Source organism: Cupressus sempervirens, chromosome 4 (assembly GCF_028749045.1).
Source record: "Cupressus sempervirens isolate cs-2001-9-10 chromosome 4, ASM2874904v1, whole genome shotgun sequence".
Classification (NCBI taxonomy): Eukaryota; Viridiplantae; Streptophyta; class Pinopsida; order Cupressales; family Cupressaceae; genus Cupressus; species Cupressus sempervirens.
The window spans coordinates 799,777,925-799,789,851 of record NC_143121.1 but is presented as its reverse complement, the minus strand read 5'-3'; positions in this window follow the sequence as shown (position 1 = coordinate 799,789,851).

The window sequence follows — 11,927 nt, the reverse complement described above, 5'->3', positions numbered from 1 at the left end:
ATGAAACATAACAAATTCATTAGCACACTTGACACAAAGATTTACGTGGAAACCCAATTAGGGAAAAACCACCAGTAACATGCTACTCTTTCCACTCTTCTGAAGTGATGCCCTGTGAAAGGCCAACCCTGTTAAAGATTACAATACACATTGTTAAATGTGACATTGTTAAATGATTTCAATCACCCTGTTAGGAGTGAGCCTTGTTAGAGGACTTTAAACAATCACTTGGAATGTCACCTAGTTAAAGGATTTACAAATGATTGTTAGGTCAACCTTAATCCAAAGGATTTACCCTATAGTGATACAATTATTAGAGAGTAACAGTAAGGCTTTGATTTGATATGACTTACAACTTCTTTTGCAAACTATAGATCTCTATTCAATCCTCAATTCTTCTTGGCCTTCATACTTTGCAGCTCTAGCTTGTTCACCCTTCAAGCATTTATCTCCTTAAGCCTTCTTGCTTAACATGCCATTGTAAACTCTTTTCTTAGGTCGCTAGATGAAGAAAAACCCTTGACTCCTTGTCTCCCTTAGGTTCTTGTACATGACAACCTTACCTCATGACCAACCATCCCTATAAATAAGAAATTAAGATATTTTCTTGCTCATTTTCCATCGTCCAATTTAGGGTTTGGATGGATTAAGTGGGATACAATGTATCCACCCCATATCTCATATCTCTTCTAGAAACTTCTCCTAGAATCCTCTTTAAATTCACTTAAAAATTGTTTATCTTGAATTCTGTGCCACCAACTCATCAACCTTATCTTCCACCTGGCTCACACAATCCAAGAAAACAAACTTGTCAGCTCAGATTCATCGAATCTATGATCTTTTAAATAATGCAAAAACTTGACATTATCAACCTTCTGATGCTCGACACATACTGTATTGCTTGGTATCCACTGTGAAATTACTCGGCACAAACTAAAGTTTACTGATGCTAGACATCAACTAAATGTTACTCGGCATCAACTGTTCTACTCAGCATACACTAGAATAAACTTTTACTCGGCTCCAACTAATTTTTTGCTTAGCTTGTATTGACTATGCTCGAAACCTACTATCCACTTGGTCAAGCTTGGCAAACAAACTTTGTGTAACTTTTTCTTCTAATCTTTCTTAGTGTAACCAACCTTTGTAACCTTAAGTAGATTATCAATACATCATGTCATCATTGTCTCAATTGATCCTGGTACTTCATTACATAATCATAACTCAACCTTTCCTCTAAGTGTTATTGTTACATCTTTTGATCAAATCCTCTTCATCAATCAGATAAGTGATAGTACTTGAATCTTATAAGTAGTTGTCTTACCAGCAAATAGCAAGTTTGACATCAGTGACAAAACAATGATTGAAACACATATTTTTTTCAACAATCTCCCTCTTCCAATAATCTCTCTCAACAATGATCTTTTCAAACTATATTCAACAATCTCACTCTTTGGCATTGATGGCAAACCAAACTAATCAACCAAATCAACCAAATTGACTAGGTTAAAATAGTAAGACAATACCAAAAAGAAAACTTGATTTGAAATCTCTCCCTCTATCAACAGCTTCCATCTTCTGATTAGGTTAGAAAATTCTTTCTTATAACTCCCTCTTACTATATCTCCCTCTGACTAGATGGATTAGGATTTCTCCCTCTTTCTTATATTCTTCTTTATCTCTTTGACAACAATCTCTTGATATCTCTCTTTATTCTCCTCTGATTAGTAAACTCTCCCTCAACATTTATATTGGCTTGATCTATCTCCCTCTTGACTTAATCACTAAATCTCTCCCTCTTTGACAATAATGCCAAAGACATATACCAAAAAAAATTCATCTTAACATGTAGATATAGACTTTTTCAAGTTCTTTCAATTTCTCTCTCTGTCACCTTGCTTGTGATCGATTTGAAGTTTCAACTTTGTGATTACTTTAGGCAACTCCTAAAGTAAGATCCTTTGTACCAATTTGTATCATATAAACATCAACTTGTTTGATGTAGGGCACTCCTCTTGTTACTTAAATAGCCTTTGATAGGGGTATCACCCCTAGTTTACCTCTTAGATACTCATGAGCATCCTTAGGTAATGGTTTTGTGAAGATGTCAACAATTTGATCTTTTGTATTGACATACTCCATCTTCACCTCTTTATCTTGAACCAACTCTCTCAAGTAATGATACTTGATTGCAATGTGCTTTGTTTTTGTGTGCATCACTGGATTCTTTGATATATTTATAGCACTAGTATTATCACAATAAAGTATAATTGGTTTTGTGATTTCTTCCTTCATACCTTTGAGTAGTTATTTGATCCACACAATGTTTGTACAATTTATAGTAGCAGCAACATATTCAGCTTTAGCAATAGATTGTGAAGTACAACTTTGTTTCTTGCTAGTCCATGTAACTATTCTCTTACCTAAGAAAAATGCTCCTCCACTAGTGCTCTTTCTATCATCAATCTTTCCAGCCCAATCAACATCAGTGTAGATCTCAATTCAAAATTTTCATTCTTCTTGTAGTATAGACCAAACTTTTATATTCCTTTCAGATATCTCATTATTATCTTCATAGCCATTAAGTGATTCTCCCTAGGATTAATAGAGAATCTTGCAACTATCCCTACAGATAATGCAATAGCAGGTCTGTTGTGTACTGCATAGTGTAGTTTGTATATCATGGACCTATACAATGTTTGATTTACCTCAACTGAATCATCATTCTTTGATAACTTGTGTTCTATCACCATAGGTGTACTTATTGGTTTGGAATCCTCCAATCCAAAAAAATACAATATTTCCTTGAAATACTTTGACCGAGTGATGTATATACCATATTTCATCTAATATACTTACAAATCCACACAAAAATTGATCTCTCCAAACATAGACATCTCAAATTCTTGCTTCATCTGATTTGCAAAATCCTTACATAAAGCATCTTGTCCTCCAAATATGATATCATCAACAAATATTTTAGATTAAAAAATACCTTTGCCTTTCTCTTTCTTTATGTACATATTGTTGTTATCATCAGTTCTTTCAAATCCAATCTATATAAGATAATTATGAAGTCTCTAACACCATGCTCTTGGTGCTTGTTTCAAACCATACAGAGCCTTGTGTAGTTTACATACCATGTTCTCATTGTTAACATAAACAAAACCTTCTAGTTGTTCTATGTAAACTTCTTCCTCTAATATACCATTCAGAAATGTAAATTTAACATCCATCTGATAAACATTGAAACCTTTGTATGCAACATAAGCAAGTAGAGTTCTTACTCCTTCCAATCTAGCAACAAGGGCAAATGTATCTCCATAGTCAATTCCTTCTTCTTGTGCATATCCCTTGCAAACTAATCTTGCTTTGTTTCTTGTGACTTCACCATTTTCATCTAGCTTGTTTCTAAATACCCACTTGGTACCAATCACATTTTTCTCTTCTAGTCTAGGAACTAGGCTCCATGTTTTGTTCTTCTCTATTTGTTCAATATCTTCTTCTATGGCTTTATACTAGTCAACATCTTCTAATGCATCTTTTATTGATTTGGGTTCATTTATGCTCAACAAACATGTTTCACTTCTCAATTTGTTTCTTGTCATTGGTTTAGCATCTTTATCTCCAATGATTTGAGTAGTAGGATGATGTCTTTTGACATATTTAGACAATCTTGGTTTAGCTCTTTTTTCTTCATTTTGTCTTTCAACTTTAGAATCACTATTTATATCTCTATCAAGTATCTCAACATCTCTTTCATGTTCACTAATCTTAGAATCAAATTGTACATTTACTTCATCCTGTAACTCAACATCTGAATGTAGCTCGGTACCTGAATGCAACTCGACATTCATAGGGTGTGACTCAGTAGTCACTAAAACTTACTATTGATTTGTAACTTGATTTACAACATCTTCTTCAACATGCATTCCTTCATAAAAAGTATACAAATGATTTGTATTCTTCTGGCTTTTTCATAGGTTCAACATCATAAACTTTTGTGTATCTTAGGAATATACCTTCTTCACTTTTTTGCATCAAGCTTATCATTCCTAACATCTTTAAGAATGTAGCATTTACTTCGAAATACCTTAAAGTATTTTACATTGGGTGGATATACACACCATAGTTCAAAAGGTGTTGAATGAGTACCTTTCTTGATTTGCACATGGTTCAAGGTATAGAAAGCTGTGCTTACAGATTCTCTCGAATATTTCAAAGCAACATTCTTCTCCATCACAAGTGTTTTGGTAAAGTCCATTATAGATCTATTTCTTCTTTCAAGTATTCCATTTTGTGGAGGTCCGCTAGGGGCAAATGTCTGACTTTTGATTCCTCTATCATTACATAACATCTCAAATTCATTTGATGTGAATTATCCTCCTCTATTAGATCTCAAACACTTCAGAATTTTACCTATTTCCTTTTCAACTCTTGCTAGGTACCACTTAAACATTTGGAAAGCATTAGATTTCTATTTTAGAAATATAAATATCATCATCTTAGAATAGTCATCAATAAATAACATTATGTACTTATCTTATTTGTAGCTTTGCACATCAATTTGTCCACACAAGTCAGTATGAGAATCTCTAGTATTCCTTTAGAGGTATAAGTTTTACTCTTAAAACTTGACTTTGTTATTTTTCCTAACTGACATTGTTTGCACATTACATTATTAGGCTTCTTCAACTTAGGCAAACCTCTAACTTTCTTCATGTTACTGATACTAACCAAGTTATCAAAATTGACATGACATAACCTTTTGTGTCATAGCCATACATCATAAAATTTTACAAGACAAGTAGCATCCTCTATGTCAAGATAGAATAGATTACTTCTAGTTTGATCACCCTTTCCAATCAGTTTCCCATTTGTGTCATATATCTTAGCAATCTTTTTTTCAAACTCAACCTTACATCCCAAATTATTCAATTGTAACACAACAAATTGTAGTTAAGTCCTTCAACACAATAAGCATTGTCACACAAAATCTTGTTTGTGAGTTTGATAGAACCTTTTCCTTTTATCAAACATGGTGCATCATTACCAAATCTTACACTATTTCCATCATAACAATTTAGGGTAATGAACTTGCTTTTGTCTCCAGTCATGTGATGTGAGCATCCACTGTCAATGATAAATCTATCATTCTTGTTTACACAAGTCACAAGTTAATTGTCTCATCTTCATTAGATTCGTCCTTCATTGCAACATACACCACCTCATCATCATGTTCATTAGAATCATCCTTTGTTTCCTCTTCAACAATGTAGCAAGACTTCTTACCTTTTTCTTTGCAATCTTTGCTATCTTCATCTCTTCTACTCTTGTATTTGTCACCACCTCTGTAGTTCTTCTTCTTTGGGCATCTAGTAGCAATATGACCAACCTCATTGCAATTGAAACAAATGATGGGTAACTTACCTTTGAACTTGTCTTTACCTTTGTGGAATCTTCTTGCCAATAGTGTTTCAAGTTGTTCAACATCCTTCGCATCTGTATCACTATCACTGGACACATACTTCTTCTTTTTCTTCTTCTTCTCATCAAGTTCTTTTAATGATACCTTAGCTTTGAATGCAGATTCAATCTTTTCAGGCTTGTAATTATCAAAGTTAGATAGCTCAAAAGTAGTGAGTCTACCTACCGAACCTTCAAGTGATAGCTTATTCCCCAGAATACATCTCAATTCTTGAATTATAGAAACTCTAATAGCATATATAGGTAGCAATGTTCTCAAAACTTTGCTTAAAACAATTTCATTATCTATATTACTAGTAGCTCCTCTTATTGCATTGACAATTTCTTTTATCCTTTCAACATGTTGAGCTATATTCTCACCTCCTTCCATTCTCATATCATCAAACTTACCTCTAAGACTTTTAGCTTTGGCTCTTAGGACATTTGCATCTCCTCCATAGATAGTGGTTAGGGCATCCCACATTTTCTTTGCACTATCAAGACCTTTGATATTATCAAATTCAACATAACTTAGGGTAGAGGCAATCTATAGCATTGCATGGTTATGTTCTTTCTTCTTCCTCATATCTTCAGCAATAGGGGCACTAGCAAGATCAACATGCTCCATAGAAATGGTAGATTGTGCATGATCTCCAAGTCCTCCAAGGTGTAGCTTCATCAAACTTTGCCATGCAGGAAAGTTATCTCTATTGAGCTTGGGTACTTCTCTTTTAGACATCTCAATCTTTGTGCTTCTAGTACCTTTAAACTAGTTCTCTCAAGCAGATGGCTTTAATACCAATTGTTGGAATACTTTAGAATAACTGAGAGAGGGGGGGTGAATTAGTTATCCAAGGTCCAAATGAATAAATAAAACTTTTCATAGCTTAGTGAACCCATAAAACATTTATACTCATGCATGCACTCTTAAGATTATTTACATTCTCCTGCGTAGCATGCAATAACTTCAGATTCCTTTGCATGATCAAAATACCCTTTTCTTCAAAACTTTCCCACCACTGCTGACAAGCTTTCAAAAATGGGTCCAAATGCACACCCCTCCCTTCTCTAAGTACATGATTTAGAGTCTCCTCAGGGTGATCGAGATCTAGGGGACCAACAACTTCAGCTAGATATCCTCTCAGGATTTCATTTTTCCTTCAAAGTGTTCTAAGTTCAACCCCTTCCTGGTCCATGCTTCTGAAAACTTCCTTTATTCCCATGGTCACCATCAATCTGGTCATATCCAATGTGGACCTCCCAAGCATGACCACTTTGATCTGATAATCGTGTGGGCTTAAGCTTTCTGCATCTACATCAGGAGGAGGGATAGCCACTTGAGTGAACAAATCTTGATCCTGAGTGCTATCGATAAATTCCAATGGTCTTGCTTCATGTGATGGGGACTTAGGTTTATTCAAGACCTCGGCCAATTCAATGATATCCTCCTCATCTGCACAAAATTATGGCTTCATGTTTCTCATTATTTCTTTCCTCAGCCACCTTGGAATCCATTCAACTAAAGGCCCACCTTGGGAAGATGAAGGAGTATGTTTAGCTACCTCCTTTCCCTTATCACTCCTCCTTGGAGTTCTTTCTCTTTGTGAAGGCTCTTCTTTTGTGGTCTCAATTTTCATGGAACCTGTGGTTTACACCTTAGTGTCTTAGGAGGCTTGTTGAGAATATTCAACCATTTGTCCCTCTTCTGACACTTCATTGGTTGTCGTTTGCCATGGCTCCTCCTCTTGTGAAGGCTCCTTTTGAACCTGTTCCTCTTCTAAACTTGGAGGTGGAGGAGTAATAGAGCCTTTATCCACCACTGTGACTTGTAGTGGGGATGAGGGAGTAAGATCAGGACCCTGTGATTTTGTCGGCATCTACGTCTAGTCCTCCTATTAGGGTTCACTTGTTAGGGTATCCCTAATCTTATCCCCAATCATCTCCATCCCTACAGGCATAAAATCAAAATTTGACATCTTGAATATGTTATCGCCCTCTTTACTTTTATCATCCACCCATTGTTGTACTTCATCTTCTGAAGAAGTTACTTCTAAAGGTTCCTCTAGGGCGGATAGTGGTGTCACCATGGAACTTCTCCTTTCTTGTTCTGTGGCTCTAGCTAGCCAGGTTCTTCTTTGTATGGGCACATCCTCCTCCTCATCTTCCTCCTCTTCCTCCTCTTCTTCTCCTCCCTTGGGAATAGGTTCCAAGATAGATGGGAAATGAAACATTCTCCTAATCACCCTTTACCTCTTCTTCGCAGGGATCTTAATCTTCTTTTGTTTCTTAGAGGTGGAAGGGGATGTTGGTTTTGCCTGCGGAGGAGGAGAGACTTGTTGAATTTCACCCTTTATCTGGCTGGGCACAACTAGTGGCAATTGAGGATCTGCTTGGCCTTAAGTAGCTCCAGTATCTTCTAACCCTTGCAGATTTTCTTCCTACTATTGAGGAGGTGCCTGTACTTCATCCTCTTCTATCTCGACCCTTTAAGGAGAACTCCTCTTTTTTTTTCCCTCTCCTTTCCTCTCTAGAGGGTGATAGTATCCAACTAGCCTATCTAGTTGGTATACTATTTTTGGCCTTATTGGTGACTGGGCCACAAAGGCAGGAACAGTAACCTTCTTCCCTCTATCTTTGTCCAGGCGGGATTGTGCATGAAAAACCACTATGTTAGTTATTGGATCAAGTTGGAATGGTTTCTTGATCCAATCCTATGTTATCTTAATGACATGCCTTGCTCGATGATTAATATCATCATTCTCCTCTCTGTCAACCTTGGCATTCACTATGGGTCTCTCTCCAATTTTGTCCATGTTGAGGGCCCAATAGCTCCCTAGAATCTTGCTACAATATCTCCTCGGGAAACCTTATTTTAAGAGCCTTCTCAGCCAAATACAAAGTCATTCTACAATAGTCCCTGATACATACATAATAGTCATTTGTTGCATTCATCCAATGATCTTCAATGGCCTCTTTGTGCTGAAATTCCCTACCCACTAGACTCTGAACTTTGCCAATATTTTCAAAACAAGGCTTGGGAGAATTGTACTCCTCAAGAGGATATTTCTCCCACTCCCATTCAAAAGATAGAATATCTTATTTTCACTTCACTTGATATGGTCCAATGACTAGGGTCCATGTCTAACATGGTCTTCGTTGTCTCCTAACCCTTTCATATGTAGATTCAATCTGTTGTGCAATCTCCAATAGGACAAGTCTATCACTAAGATATCTAGGGAGCTTCTTTGGGTTGAAAGTGGCACCAACTACCCTTAGATATGTGAATGTTTTGAACTGGATAAAATAGGCCCCGAGAGTTGTTATCTGTACTATTGCATCATTAGATAATCTTTTTGCATTGTCTCCCTCTATGAATCAGATGATAGCAAATATGAATGCATCATTCACGACTATGTATTCTTTTCTCTATCTCCAAAGCTTCCTCTTCACCAATTGGGGGTAGACGATATACAACTAAGCATTGTGTTCTTGCATGCTGCCCTTCCTATACAACCTAGGATAGTTTGTCGCCTTGGCAGTTAATAGATATACCAAATATGAAGTCATGTAGAACTTCTTCTTGTCCTTGACTGCCTCTAATCGTTCACATAAGTTTTCACTCAATATGGTGGCCTAGTTAAGTGGCATCCTTGCCATCTTGATAGTCTCAATAAAATTAACCATGAAAACATTCAAGTATCCAGCTGCTGGCAAACCCATTACTCTACTCAGAAGAATGATAGAATATCCAATATCTTCCTTCATATAACCCCTTGTCATATCCACCTTCCATGTTATCTTCCCTAAAGGAGTCTTCTCAATGAGGTAAGAGGATTGAATGATATATGTAGCCTCTTTTAGATGTTTTGTATACCAACTTTCTACTACCTCATAAGTGAATTTGATGAATTGATCTGCCTTGGGGAGATGAAAGACCCTCTCAATGTTGTCAGGTCAAAGGTCAAGAACAACTTCTCCAATCACATTCTTCACTACTTTTTTCTTAGGAACAAAATGTTGTGCAAGTGTCATTATAATTTTTGAGGATTGTACTTATGTTGGGTGTGAAGCTACATTCACCAACCCTGATCGAATTAATGCAGATACCATAGCCGATCTCTCCTTGGGCCTGTTGCAAATCCTTAAGAACTCTCCCAGATCAGTGTGTCCCAAGTCAGTATCCTTAATCTCTGCGTAGTCATCTTGGAACCTTGACTTCAATGGCACACCTTGGAACTTGAAAACAACGGGCTTTGGTGCCATTTTCTCGCCAAATGAAGATGTCATTGTATCTACATGACAAAAGAAAGACATCAATTAGTCCAAAAGAAAAATGACAAGGCTAGGATAATGATTAGTCTCAAAATTAAATGTGCAAAAACATCATGTTATCCCTTTTTCTCAAAACAAAATTTAAAATATAAGGTGCGCACTTGCGCACCTTGTTTTGCATTTTATTTTGGTTATGGGTACGCACTAGTGCACCGAATTAGGTGCACAAGTATGCACCAAACATCAGGTTTGGGTTCATTTTTTAAGTTTTTAAACTCTTTTTATGTCAAGGTGCGCACTTGCACACCTATCTAGGTGCACTTATCTTTTGAGTTGCGAGTTATTTAAGGGGTACATAGTAGTGCACTAGATTAGGTGCACATATGCACACCCTTTATGGGTTTAGGTCTAGTTTTTGAAATCTCGCAAAGATCCATGTGGTGTGCACTAGCACACAAAGATAGGTGCACACCAAATCTTGTCATCATTATGAGTTTCAAGTCATTTTCAATTGTTGTGTTTTTCAAAAAGAAATAGGTGCGCATCAGCGCACTAGGATAGGTGCACTGGTGTGCACCCATTTTGAATCATTGTTCATTATGTGCAGGGAAGGTGGGGGGTGCCACAAACTTACACACCTTAGCTAATGCAAGACTTCGGTGCGGGCAAACAAGCAGAGGTCGTGAACCAGCAGGAAGATGTTGCGAAGGAGGTCAATGGTTGAATTGTGAAGACAAGAAAACAAAAGGTGAATGAAAGAGGAGAGGGGGGTTTTTATAGACCCCATGTTTAGTCACATGTCGTGTGGATGCGCAGATGCCACCTACGCAGTGGCGTAGATGTGCATGTGGCTTTACTTGGCACATTAGTGCACCAAATGTGGTGTGCTAGTGCACCCCTTTAATTTTTATTTTTTTATTTTTTTGACTTGGACTTTTGCTTATACAATTTCTGGACCAGGACCCAAGATGCGGACTTAGGGATAGGTAAGACCCCAAAATGTTTTGGATCCTAGACTAGGATCCCAATATCTAAAAGAATAAAGTAGGGGGTCCCCATTCCTCTTAGGGAATGGGGTGTGTGTTGTGGAACCACAACTGATGCTCCAGACATACTGCATTGCTCGACATCCACTATGAAATTACTTGGCATGAACTAACATTTACTAGTGCTTGGCATCAACTATTCTACTCAACATACACTAGAATGAACTTTTACTCGGCTCCAACTAATTTTTTGCTTGACTTGTATTGACTTTTCTCTACACCTACTATCCACTTGGTCAAGTTTGGTAGAGAAACTTTGTGTAACTTGTTCTTCTAATCTTTCTTAGTGTAACCAACCTTGTAATCTTAATTAGATTATCAATACACCATGTCATACTATCTCAACTGATCCTTATACTTCATTACATAATCATAACTCAACCTTTCCTCTAGGTGCTATTGTTACATTTTTTGATCAAATCCTCTTCATCAATCAAATAAGTGATAATACTTGAATCTTATAAGTAGTTGTCTTACCAACAAATAACAGGTTTAACACCAGTGAAAAAATAATGATTGAAACACATAGTCTTCTTCAACAATCTCCCTCTTCTAATAATCTCTCTCAAAAATGATCTTTTCAATCTATTTTAAAAAATTATATAAATTTGAATATGTTGATTTTGGATACACATGTATTTTTATATGATTTTCATTGGACTACTGATGCTTGAGTTTAGCGTGTAAGCAATTGAACCATGGAATTTAATTAGGGAAACAAGGTCCAAACTTATGTGGACACAGTTTAGCCAAGGTGAATCTTTGGAAAATTCAAAAGCCTCATTGTGATGTGTTTATGTCGTCAACATAAGTTTACATGTGTGTGGAAAGTCTAATTTCATAAATATATTAGGGACATTCCATGGTGATGTGTAATGTGTTCCAAATGTGTCACTTGACACTTGTGATTATTTGTATGTTAATGACATGTCACCTAGGGTTTTGGTCATGGCAACAGTTAACCTTAAACTAATTTCTTTTCAAAAGATTTAAGAAAATCCACTTGGAGAAAGGATAGGATGGGTCACCACCAAGGGGAATTTCGAATTCAAACTTGAAAAGGATTTTAGAGGGTTAATAGGTGGTCCTAAAGTTCTTTTTTTGTGAAAATAAGCTACCCATATGTTAGCATAACATGTTAGG